General features: G+C 39.9%; 1 protein-coding gene across 8 annotated transcripts in view; it reads left to right on the forward strand.

Moving 5' to 3' along the window:
* Positions 1–13,742, forward strand: part of LOC112563770 (FAD-dependent oxidoreductase domain-containing protein 2-like) — a 38,931-nt gene that overhangs the window by 11,567 nt on the left and 13,622 nt on the right. Inside the window, exons 1-2 of one of the 8 annotated variants that reach the window (XM_025238111.1) lie at positions 11,200–11,220; positions 12,528–12,645. The exons of 2 other annotated variants lie outside the window; for them this stretch is intronic. The gene's annotated coding sequence lies outside the window, so the exon portion shown is untranslated. Of the gene's footprint in view, positions 1–8,009; positions 8,147–11,082; positions 11,221–12,174; positions 12,198–12,527; positions 12,680–12,887; positions 13,040–13,742 lie in introns of those variants that run through there. 5 more of the 8 variants (XM_025238136.1, XM_025238085.1, XM_025238144.1 and 2 more) reach the window with 5 other exon arrangements.

The raw sequence follows: 13,742 nt of genomic DNA on the forward strand, positions 1-13,742 counted from the left end.
AACACGTGTTACACTCAGTCTTTGCAGACCGAGGTCTCGATCGGAAATGAGTTTGCTTTGCGCCATTTTTTTTCCGTGATAAACATCCGCTCTTGCTTTATTTTCGAAAAAAAAAATGGCCGAGTCCCATTTCTTTTGGCGACAAACGGGCTTGTTGCTGACCACCTCTTATCCTCCATATGCCCTGACAGACATGTCCCGCACGCGGTGCATAAACGGGTGGTTATGGTGAACCACTTTCCATCTCGGCAGGCCCGGCGGAGGCTATATTGCTTTTCCCAAGAGGTTTTTCCACGCATGTACAGGGTGTCATTTAGGTTGTCATTTTTATGTCAGAAATCGTAATGCAACACTTCAAATGGATGAATTGGTAATTGGCTTGGCTGAACTTTCGATATTAGGAGGGAAAGGGACAAACGAACGACTTTGAATACGAAGGTTGCTCGTTCGATTTCCATTGGATACTTTTCTACTTGGTATACAGGTTTAATTTCTATTTTTTATCTTCTGATGGAGAGTTTGTGTGTGTGTATGGTACACACACGCACACACACAATCAAATGAGCATAAAAACTTCTGGGAGTATAAAAGAGTCACTAGCTACAGCTGTGACCATCAGCTTGAAAGTCATCCCTATGACTACCTTTGTCACAATATGAATCACGTGACAAGGATGAGTCGACTGCGGTATTGATTAACAGTTTATCAGTATCGCTGTTTACAGCGTTCTGTTGTCGCAGACGTAGGAGACGTAGAGGCTTGTTTACTGCTTGCCCCATCCCCTCCCCTCATCTCCAATCCCCTGTACAGGCAGCAATGTGATACGTTTGGATTAAGTGAGAGAGGGAAATAACTAGATGGCGAACGGCATTTGATTTACTGTCCACTTTATTTCTGGCAACATATCAAAGTTTGAAAAGCAGTTCTGCCAGCATTGTCGGGGATGGCATGATGCGACTGTTTGGGGATTTTTTTTACCAATTTGATGGCCACACACACACACACATATGATATGATGCTATTTTTAATTATTCAAACTTCTGGCCAAATTTTTTAAAATATTGACAGTTGATATGAATGTGATAATAAATGTCAGTGTCGTTTGCACTTTAGTTTGCAATTTACACTAAACTCCATCCTGGCATTAACTGTCTTCGTTCCCCATCTCTGTGATTTAAGCTGAAGGACTTAACATCTCTACTGCTCTTCTCAAAGGACAATATAAGTGTACCATTCTTTTCTTCCTAACAGGGTTAGGGTTAGTTCATTTTAAAATAATAATTCTAAAATATGAATACATAATAATTTTGCTTAATTTTCAGGACATAAACCTTCAAACATCGACATTTTCACCTGCTACTAGGAAAGCAGAAGAAAATTACTCTCCTACATTTCTTTGATAAGAAGACATTATCAGGTTGTCATGTTCAAGAAGCGAATTTTTGCCCAGAAAAGGAAACGGCTGATTTTTCAAACACAGCTCCTACAGATCTCAATTTTATTTAGAAACTTCGATTGAAGTTTTAAAAATAATTAAAAGGTCCAAACTGAATTCACTCAACAGACTGACAAGTAAATCTCTAAATGAAAAATGTAATGGGTAACAATCACAAACATTGCAGTCTAATGTTGCATTATTTTTGATTCTGTTACTAAGTGGGCGCATTTAAGCTAATTTTTCCATTGTTTATAAAATATAAACACCTTTCAAATGTGCGTTTGTGGGATCTTTTCTTAAGTTTTTTTCCCCGCAATCGTATTGGTTTCAACAGCTCGTGCTTTTGTATACTTGGCACTACTGTATGAGGAATATCTCTTTGTTTTACTGAAAAATCCAAGACTTGCTTGTATTGTATAAGTGACTGATAAGAATCGATTTTGAAAATGCTTCGAGCAAATTCAAAATTAATCCACTGGCGTTTGTTGCCATTATCTTTGGATTTCTTAAATGAGTACAAACTCCATCTGAGTATCAAAGAAAACATTCAGCAACACTACATTGTGTCCTGGTCTGCTGTCTTTTACCGAAGATTGCATCTTTTTTCTTCGATTTCAGCTCATGCAGACAAAGCTATTTTTAGAAATACTTCCTTTCGTCACTTTCCTGTTTTCTCGACAAATCCAGGTGTGATTAAGAGAAAAACATCAATATAATATTCCTCGTGCCTCTTCGTCATAAGATGTACATCGGGATATGCTTTTGTGTTACTTTGTGTTCTATTTCCAGCGATTTTCGCTCATCGCTCGTGTTGTCCTTAACTACTACTGAAATCAACAGTCTCCTCTTTCCTTTACCTTCATCCTTCGTCAAAGTGTTATGTTTTTGTAATTCTTGTGTTGGGGTGAATGTACGTCGGACATGACAGGAAGCTTCCTAGAATTATTCCCTTCCAGAAATCATGAGCACTAATTGCTTCGACCTCTCACCAAGGTCGGAAACACTGCTCTTTTAATACCTTTGTGGCAGCTCCTTGATTGCAAGAATGAAAAATATTTGTTTGTGTTTTAAAGCCGATGAGATGTTTCCCGGAGCTTTAATGAAACTCGAATTTCGTGACCTTTTTCCACGATGGAAACATTTCTGATAACAAAGCCCTGAAGCCAATTTTCAGCCTGCAAAAGTGTCAACTTGATACTGGCAATTCTGTATGAAATGGTAAGAACTCACTTTTCAGCTTTCTAATCACGTTGTCTAAACATAAAGAAAAATAGATTTTTTTTATATATGTCATGTAAGTCGATTAGTAAATAAAGAAAGAATGAAGGCATGACGGCGATTTTTCAAAATCACTCTCGTCTGATTCATCCAAATTTGCGATCAAGGTTGACCTGTGGTCCTTATCGCTCACGTGTTTCCGATGCAGAAAGGAGAATATTGGAGCGCAGGGTCGATGGGGGAGGAGTGCACGGTTTTACACTTTCCGACGCATTTTCAAATGGTTTCAACATGCTGACCGGCTTCAAATTATTCGAATTGTGGAAGTTTTTGGCCAGATCGATTCGAGCATCGGAAGTTGATCATGCATTGTTTTAATGGGAAACCAACCAATTAATGTTTAAAATTCGAGTTAGGGAGAGTTTCGACATACGGAAGGTCGACTTACAGAAGTTTGACTTACTTTCATGTATGCTTATTCCTGTAACATTTTCACCCAGCCTATTACGGTAATATCTTTTTTGCAATCATACCTGTGTACTCATCAAAGCTATGTTTGTAATATATTCCCTGCTCGACACTGTCAGCAGAGCAATGACTCTATTGCCGCCAAGTTCTCGAGATAAAAACCTTCCAAGAGAAAAAAAACCAACAAACTGCTAATCAAATATCGGAGACGAAGCAGAAAAACATCAAACTTTTGTATAAGTGCAGCTACATCCTAAGATCCTGCCACAGCTGATTTTCTCTCTTTCGGGAGGGTATCATTTTCTCACACTGTTCCCTGTATTTTTATTACATCCCCACTTACCCCTCACCGCACAAAAACCGCATGCTCTGATTGATGATCCTGATTGCCCCTTTTTTTCGATCGAGTTGTTTTCGCTGTTTATCCGGTTTTCACTATGTGCAGAGATCATCATCATCATCATCATCATCATCATCGTCGTCGTCGTCGTCGTCGTCATCGTCGTTGTCATCATCATCATCATCCTTTTAATGCAACACTCATTAGATACAACAAATCGTCATAAAAGCATTGTAAGCAGCCACAAGTCAGACCATGTGTTGTATCATCATCGCCAATCAAAAGATGCCCTTCTTAATTAAGGAGAACGCCAACAACAGTATGAGAAGATGACAAGAGTTCATGTGATATCGCCCTTCACCTCTGAGCCTAAATCCAAGTGAGGGAGAAGGTGGAAACATCGGGTTGGCTTATTCCCCATGTTTTCATATCATCTACATTTTCTTCATATTTTATGGGGTGGGAGACAAAATAAAGGCAATTAGTCAACGGCTTAATCATCATCAAGCTTGTACAAAGCAAGGCGTGCACATATATATTTTGCTCTTTCTGAACCTCATTTCGTGCTTCAAATGTCCCAACTTGACATCCTGCATACAAAGCACAGTCAAACACAGTGAGTGCAGACCTGAAGGATTGACAGAAACTGAAATGAAGAACGCATAGACAACCTTCTCGATTTGGCCGAGTTACAAATATTCGCAGTGGATACCAGCCCCCAGACGAGAACAGGGAAGCAGCCGGATTCAGAAACTGTCTGCCTCGAGGTATGAAGTCATGAATCTATCAAGTTATCGCAGTATTTGCTTCCTCAATTGCATCCCGCAGTCGGCGCCTTTTCATATCCCTTTCTTTATCTTCATACGCGCAGCCATTGAGCATCGCAAGACCGCCATCTGCTGCACGCGGCGATAAGCCCGCTGTACGCGAGTCGGTCTGCAGGACGCCGCATTCTTCCTTCGTCCTGCGTATGCAAAGAGACCAACAAGATGGCACGAAGGCTTGACTCAGACTAGCAGGCTCTAACATCTTAACAAGATTTGGATAGGAACGGTCAGAGATAAGAGGATTGCTTCTCATCAACCTTCATCCGGCTTGCCACAATGCAAGCATCGTCACACGTCCAGCCATCGAGAGGTTTCTATCATCCGCGGCAGATGACCCTGGCAGCGAGTGTTATTGCCAGTTTTCCGCAAACTCCCCATCCCCCGAACTGCGACTTGTCATGATATTGTCAGGTAATGAAGGGAAAGGTGTGCATAGTGCTTGTCTCATTTTTTGATAACTTTCCTTCGCAACGAATGCTTCTTTTAATTTGTGGGTCGTTTGCTCCAAGCGTTATAGGTTCCCGTTCAATAAAGAGTGAATCCCAAATGAGAGGTTATCTCTAACATTTGCTGGATTAATTTTGGAAAAGTGACGGAAATGTCGATAATTCTAAATCAGTATGACAGCGCAGGAAAGGTTTCCCTGTTGATGACTTTAAATCGAACTGGGAAGAGGCATGGGGTGTCTCTGAGACAGTGTACAGAACAGAAAGTGATACAATAATGCATACTATATGTAAGAATAATTAAAACTGAACCATCATCATTTATGTCAGTCTATTGTCGCATACATTCTCTCCTATACATATATATCATTATCTATCTCTCTCACACCCTGAAGGGCCGATTGTGTTGTCCTAATGTAGCCTTAGTTGCTGGCTCGGCGTAAAACAATTTTTCCTCTCTTTCCACTCTCAAAACATGAATATACTGAATGTAGACCAAACTTTTCAACTTAAAAGCAACCATATTGAAAATATTATTATCTTACAATAAAGCATAAAAATGTGAGGACTGTTTGTGAATGCTCATCGTTGACTATAAAGAAGTCAATGTTAGGGTCTTTGAAGACGTATATATTCACTCACTCTAGCACCAAGTACAGGCTGCAGGAAAGGATTTTAAGTCAGACTTGACATTAAGCCCAAGATTTTCAACTTCCGATATATCGCCATTGGCTGGTGTGCATAAAAGGTCATAAATATCTTCAGTCTCAAGTGGCAAGCCGTAAGTTTAGACCAAACAGCGAAGTGTGTGTGCATGGTGTATGTCTGTCTGTTTTATACATATATGTGTGAATCGATACACGCGTTCATAAACACACTCTGTATGTGTGAGAGAGAGAAAGAGAAAGAGAGAAAAAAAAGAAAGAGAGAAAGAAAGAGAAAGAGAGAGAAAAAAGAAGGTGTAGATCAAAAGAGAGCGGAGGAGAGAGAAAGATGAACGAACACATGGGTCTATATAAAGAAAATAAAAGCAGAGATAAAAGTGAAAAATTGTTTGTGCAGCTCGCTGTTTTGTTTTATTGGTTTTAGCTTGGTTTTGGATTTCAATTATCTGTGCCATTTAAGCTCTGCTGCCATTAGAGGAGCTTTTAACGACATTTTGCTGAGCGGCACCCCGTAGTTTTTCCAGAACGTTTAACGGAGGATTAGCTGTAATCAGTTCGGTACCAGTGCCTCCATGTTTCCATCACTCTGCAGGCAAACTGATACTCAGAAAACCAAATTTGGGAACACGGCATCCAGTCTACGTCCCGTCCTGCTCTTTTTGTTTGTTTTTTTTCTCTGCTCCACCCTTCAGCCCCGACTCTCCCACCCCTGAGCTTTGACTGGGATTTCCTTCCTCACGTCATTACACGTCAGGACATCGATCTTGCTCAGCAACTACATCTTCCGGTCTTAAGGCGCATGCGCCAAGGTGTGGCACCGTACAGCGTGATGATGTGTTCTACTCTTTACTCTTTTTCATGAAATATTTTCGCGTGTGTGTGTGTGTGAGTGAGTTAGTGGGTGAGTAAAGTGGCGGTCATGAGACTTTGTCTGCTCTTTAATGCTCTACTAAGCAGATGATACCCTTTGTTACAACCACTGTCTGTAGCTTGGAGGCAAATTTTACTTCTCACTTCCTTTTATAAACGCAAAGAATATGGATATTGTATATATAAGAGGAAATATCTTTGTCGTACAACATGGCAATATGGCGTGCAAACGAAACAAAACAAAAAAATTGGTGAGAGCTTACGTTTGTCTTTATTATTTTTCTGATTCATTTGCAGGTTTGTTGTTGCACTGCTAGTTTGCTTTGTGGACAAAAGTTGAGCTTTAGACATGACTGTCCTATAAATAAAACAGACGTTGTTAGTGGAGGCACTTGAAACCAATGCAAATCTACCCCGTTGGTCGGATCGTCACCAAATTTGGCAGAAATATTCCTCTATGGTACGGCTCGGTAATAAGTTGTGTTAGGTTGCTGTAATTGCCCCTGGACGTGTTTATGTCTGCTTCCGGTGACTTTTAATTGTAAAACACTACACAAAAGAACAAGTCACTATTTAGCTACGATGAATCCACGCATAAATAAACTTGACTCAAATGAGACGACATGTGAAGAGTGAAGAGTGACAACAAAATCCCATCTACAGGAGTTAGCCGCAGAAACCAACCCGAGTGATACCCTGTACCCGCTTAGTGACGTCACAAGTGTGAACGTCAACCCGTGGTGAATAGTTGCCGTCTGTTGCTTAGCTACAGTTCGCAATACGTTTGTCTGGTGGTCATTTATCAGGAGACTGGGAATGCTGCCTCAACGGCGTAAGCATCCTCGCTAATGGCCCTTTCTTTGATGGGCTAACGCGTGGGCAGACGGGAATTATGAACGGGAAACTAGCTGTGGGTGCACCGATAGCTCAACAAGCCATGGCTGTGCTGTACGTATCGCTCTTGCTGATGTCTGTGCTGACCACAGCGACAGATGCCGACGTTGCCTCGAAGGGATCCTCGCAAAGAGGTGTATCGGTCGTTTGAACTTTTTTTTCTCAAGGGGCGGGGAATGGATAGCGTGTCCGTTACCCTTTGATGTGCTTGCTAGCCAGACCTGTTATTTCCATTTGCGCTCATCGCTCACGTTGCTTGCACGAATATTTCCTGTAGAAAATAGCTTTCATAATTTCTGTCATTAATAATTTACTGATCTCTCATCCTTGCTCCAACCAAACTCTGCTCCCAACGACATCCAAATTTCATCGTTTGCTTAACTTGTCGAAACAAAGTCCGTATCCTTGTCTTCCAAAAACAAGCCAATCTGGACTTCACCAAAACAATATAAAACCCCTCTCGATCTTGTCATGTTGGCAGCCGTAAGCCAAAGAGGCCCACCATTACACGACATTCAGTTTCCCTGGAAACTATCAGCGACTCTGGACCCGCAGGGTCACGGCCATCAAGATAAGGCCATTCATTAATCGCGCATCTCTTCGTGTAGCTAACGTTTTACAATTCCCCCAAGTCCGTACAGCCAGGATCCCGCTTGCCTTGTACTCAAATCGCCCTTATTTGCACAAACGTCGATACAGGAACTTTCTGTCCAGCGTGTATTGAATCACGTCGTCTGCGGCTGCCGTGGGTCTGGCTGTGTAGAAAAAGCTTCCACACCCCACTCCTACCTCTCAACTACGCTTTCTCTTTTTTTCTGCGTCCCTTTCTCTGCCTCTCTCTCTCTCAGCGCCGGCTGTATATAGCTGCCTGGACCATGCCACATTTTACGGCTAGTTTCCTTGTTTTCAAGTGCTAGCGCCGTGCGATTTCCATGGTTGTTTGGCATTCGTTCTTCATGGAACCGGTCAGAACATTGAAGGTCAGTTTGATTGGGTTTTCCGCTACCTCCCTTTTCTCTTGCTTTTATTATCCATCACTTTCTTTCTCCCTTAACCCATCTCTTTTTTTACCCTCGTCTCTCAAAACTGTGCTTATTGCAGTTCAATCTTCATCTTGTTTACAATGTAAACGTGGATTCTTCAAGACTTCTTTAAGATGGGTTCACACTCTCAAATGTAATGGTTCACAGCAAGGATATACCATGCAAAAAAAAAAAAAAAAAAAAAAAAAAAAAAAAAAATTGTTGAAGATCGAACCTACCATTGGCTGCTACAACCGTTCTCTTCTGCCAAGCCAAGTTGAGAGACTATTTAGCGCAGAAAGTAGTGTATTCGAAGTACCGTAACATCGTGACATAAAAGAAGAGCTAGGCTACTTTCCACCCTCCCTTTCCCCGCAAACACCCGTATTTTAACAGGCTGCATTTGTTGACTTAACGAATGTCTGCAGATGTGTGTGGGTAAACATCCCGTACAGCAATACAAACAGTGAGAGAACGGCTCCGCCACGTTCTATCGTCTGCTGTCCGGGCTTTCTCCAAATTGCAAAGCTGTCGAAGTCTTAAACAGTCCAACAGCTCGTTCAGACGCACTCTGTCAGTCCTCAGCTCACCGCCATCACACTGATTGCTTCCTTCAGCCGGACTGTTGGGTGGGTGGCTACGGAAGTCACTACTAAATTAATTCCTCTTTGAATTACACGCAGGTGCTTTTATTCGATGGTAATTGTGTATCAGAGCACTTTCCTCTCCCTCCTCTCTCTCATTCATTTCTCTCTCTTTCTTTTTTTTATTTAACAACTCACGTTTACTACATTTTGAGATGGTATGCTTGCTTTACTTGTGGCTCTTTTGTTGCCACCTTTATAAGGATAGCTTATGGTCAATAATCTCTCTTTCTCCCCACCCCAATTTATGTTTGTTTATCGTCTCATTTCGTTTATTGATTAGCCGTAAATCAAGGTTTTTAAGCCGAGTGAAAAAAGTAATATTATCTAAAGCAAGACATGGTATAATCTAAAGTAGAGGAGAATAAAACATAATTTTTACATATACTAGGTTAAGTGGCTTCTTTATGCAACATACATAGAGCTTTAAGACTTAAAGTAATAATGAAGTCTGCCTCCTATGATAAATGCTTGTCATTTTGTCTTTTCTTCAAATAGATAGTGACTTGCATGCGGACGCACGTGTGTGTACATGAGAGAGAGAGAAGCTTCTTGTTATAATATTCCACAATATGAATATTTTACCATTATCATAGGTAGAGCCGCGAAGACTGCTCGGGCTGACACAAATATGAAGAAGAAGCAGGTTTCTATCAAAGAATAATAATTAAACGTTTCCTTTTATTTTCTTCATTCATTAAACGAACTCACGCACCTTTTTCTACATCTCCAACTCTGCCTTACTTCTACACAGATAATGCACTGGTCTTTCAGTTCTGCGCCCAATTTCTCTCTACGTTTGAACAACTTTCTACGAGACCTTCCCTTGTCATTATTGGAAACGGGAGGCAGAAGCACTTACCTCTTGGTAAAGAAAAGGAGTACATGCGACATATCAAAGTCAACAGTATTTTAGTTGAAAAGTGAAAAAGCAGAACGGCAATGAAAAGAGTATTGAGCGACTCAGACTGAGTACTGCTGACTGGTTCTCTAGATTAATGATCTGGCCCATTTAACGCATTTCGTGGGAAGATAAATTTGTCTATGCATGCCATGTTCCACTGATGCGATAAATGTATATTCCAATAAACTACGATGAGGCAGTGGGCTGAAGCCAACCAATAAACACTTTGCCCTATCTTTGATCCCTGATCGATGTAAGAGGCGCATTTCAGTATCAACAACAGCTTGTCCGATGTTAGCGGGAGGGTGGAAAGGAAAGGGTAGTGGGAGTGGACAAAAAAAGTATTTTGCTGTAGACAATGTAGGATCTACTCAACCAAAGTAAGAAAGCGGCATGTGCGGGGAAAATCCGCGCACAACGATCAGAAAAGCCATCTGGTGGTGGTGATGAGTACAAAGGTTGGGGAAAAACCCAAACTACTAATCCCTGCAGGAAAGAATGAAATCACTTGGTAAAATCCTTTCATTCGCAAAATGAGAAAGTGTTTAACAGCAGTGGAATAGATACACTAACTGTTTAAAAAAATCCTTTCAGAGACAAAAGGTGTTTAAGCACTTTTCAACATAATATTTTTGCTTGCGCTGTTGCCGCTCTTTCTGATTTTATTTTCTTATTCAAAGTTAAATGAATATTAGTTATTAATCATTAAGTGAGAATTATAATTGTCTTTATAATTTATAATTGTAACTATATAGCTACATATGTTTGCTAATGGTGTTTACGCTAGAAACACTATCGTCTAGCGACTGTCTTTAATTAAAGCGCCCAGTTATGGTTGTTGCCATAAGATGGCTGTAGTATCTTATCGCTCAGTTAAATTGTCCATTTATTTGATATCTCCTAAAGTTTTGAATAATTATTTCTACTTCTTTCAAGCGTTTGGTTGATAGCATTTTTTTTTAATCGACGTTCACATAACTTCACATATTCGCGTGACTACGCGTGTGTAAACGGCCAGATTGTATAAACAGTCAGATGTCCGATTCCTTCTTGAAATCGGTCTTTGGTGCTAAAATTAACCTGACAGAATTCTAACCTAAGCTCTATATAAGTTTTATCTATATTATTATAAATAGGTAAAAACGTTTCTCAAAAGTTTAACGAAGTTACTTGGAAAAAGAACAGTCGTCCCGTACTTGACTGATTGACATATTGCGAGGTCGGTCACGCCCCATACATGTTGTTTACTGCCGAGGGAAGAAGGTGCACGCGAAGATGTGTTTTAATTCGTATCGCGACTCCAAGGCGCTTGACTGCGGCCCCGCCCACCACCCGTGAGTCCGCGCATGCGCACACAGCTACACGATGTCCAGAACTTCCGGGAGCCGTAGTGGCTGTGCCGTGTGAAAGTACAAAAGCGCGCCGCGGCGTTATGATGTGCTTCACTACAACAAACGACGTCGGGGCGTCAGAGCAGACGAGAAGTGAGTTTATACACAAGTATCTTTTTCGTGTAGTTTTTTACACGTTCTTTCTTTCGCAGTCAGGATTCTTTTTTTGTAGGGGGAGGGGGTACAGTCAAGGTTGGGTGATATGGATTTCTTGTACCACTGACGGATAAACGGTTGGGACTGAAGAAGTACTTAACAATTAGCATTCAACAGAAAAAAGAATTCTGTTCGCTTCTAAAATATGTTAGTGGAATACACTTTTGGAGTTGTAGTTACACGAAATGTCCCTCGCTATGTGTAGGGTAAAAACACTGCTTATAGTTTCGGTGAGGCTTTTCACACTACCAACAATATAAACATTAGTTTAAAGTTTATTTACAAAATGTAACTAGATAAAAAGAAGATGTACAGTGCTTCAAAGGAATTTCTAATTATTTTGGACTAGTTGCCAGGTCAAAAGGTTTTAACAGTACAAAGTATTTTAAGTTTTCATGTTAAAAGGCATCAAACAAAAAGTAACAAATCAGCTGTTTATTTGTTATTAGACTTGATTGTGCGTGCAAGTTAACCCCTATATTTTTAAACATTTCTTGCTCATCTGCTCAGTAAGTATAGTTTTTCAGCATTACATATTTGTCTGAACAGAGTTAAAGAGTTATTTTCCCTAGATGCAGAAGGTAATAATAATTATAAATGCAAAATTTGTAAAGCGCATACTCACACTCCTAGGGTGTATGCTCTTAGCACTTAAGAACAAGATTGAAACATGGACAGCATATGAGGGCAGGAAAAAATACCATATGAGCTATAAAAGAATAAGCAACAGTACTAAACGAAGCTCAAAATCAAATACAGAAGCACAAAGAGGAACCAAATACCAAAAACAGGAGCTGAGAGTAACATGATATTGCAAAAGGAAGTGTGTAAAAAAAGAACTAGGATTGTGGGAAAGGAGTAATGTCTATGGAAGAGGTGTGTTTTCAGTGCACATTTAAAGGATGCAATAGTGGGTAGGTGGCATATATGCAAAGAGAGAGTTCCATTGTTTCATTGCACAATAACTAAAAATCTTGTGGCTACCAGGTATACTTTGAACATAACATTCTATTAGGATTTGCATGATGATAAGTCTTAAACATATTAGGGTTTGAAATAAGGCTCTGCCACAGGACACCCAAGACCTATCTTTGCATTCTGTTTGGAAAGATAACAATTAATAAACAGTTTTATAAAGAGATAATCATAGCTCATTCAGCTCCTCTTTTTCTTCCTATAAAATATGCTACAACTAAGACATACTACAGGACTGTGTATGTGGTTTGAGCTTGTTTTTTCTGCAGTGGCCTACTTTTCAAGGTTTCGTGCCTCTGTCCGTGGTCTGGTTGACCTGGCGTAGTGCCTAAGCGAGAATAATAGTGATAAAAAGAGAACAAGGAAGAATATTGCTACACTTTGTCGGTGGGTGTTTGCACACCTTTTTTCCTGAATTAAGGTAACAGTGGTATACAGATCAGTTGGAATACCAATGTATTCTTAAATACTTTAAGGTACAAAACTGTTAATATATATTATTTGCCATCATGGGCTTTGTAAGCATGACACACATATATTGAGTCACAAAGTCCTCCACACATCACGTAATATAATACATACTTAAATATACATACAGGCTTGCATTTTTATCTTGGCAGCGGGTCTAAGCAGACACTATGCACTATAAAAATTGAATGCCTCTACACGGATGTTAGTTTTGGGATCCTTTTCTCTTATAACCTACTGTGACTGGTGTGGAGGGGACACATGTTTTCAAGCTTTCTTCCTTTACAACTCTCAGCGCATCAAGAATGCTAGAGTAAGAGGAAAATATTTATTTCTAGAAATGTTAATAGCAGATTCAGACATTTGACAACATTCAGGAGCTTAATATGAGGAAGTAACTCCATTTTTGTCCATGGTAAAAATGTGTTTACTCTGTGTCATATGTGTGTTTGTGTGTGCACATGTGTTGTTTACATGAGAGAGTACGATTATTTTAATTCTTCTCCTATCAGTTGCGTTTGATATTGATGGCCTGGTGATATAAAGCATGCAGAACATGACCACATGCTGGTATCCTGCGCTGTACAAACATCATTATTATTGTTGGGTGGCATGTGATGTGTTATTGTTAAATTACGATCCACCCATTCCAGATGCATGAAGCAGTATATATGACACTATAGTTTTAAATGTAAATCATGATTACATTTTAGAGTTATGTTAACTTTTTCAGAAACCTTATGGAGTCATTTATAATGTGTCACTAAAATATGATCCATTTATTAATGCTTAGAAGGTTCAACTGCAGTAAACAGATAAGAAGCCATCATTTGTAATTTCAGCAGCATTGATGATTTACATAAAATACAAACCAATAATTGAGTAGTTTACAGTCATCTAGAGACTTGCATTTTTCCCCTCTACCCGTAGAAAAAAAAACTGCTGGGAGGCAAACTGATTTTTTTTAAAACTGCAGAAAATTAGTTTTTGCTCAGAAAGTTTATCTGTCTCATTTT

This window comes from Pomacea canaliculata, linkage group LG1 (assembly GCF_003073045.1).
Source record: "Pomacea canaliculata isolate SZHN2017 linkage group LG1, ASM307304v1, whole genome shotgun sequence".
In the NCBI taxonomy this organism is placed as follows: domain Eukaryota; kingdom Metazoa; phylum Mollusca; class Gastropoda; order Architaenioglossa; family Ampullariidae; genus Pomacea; species Pomacea canaliculata.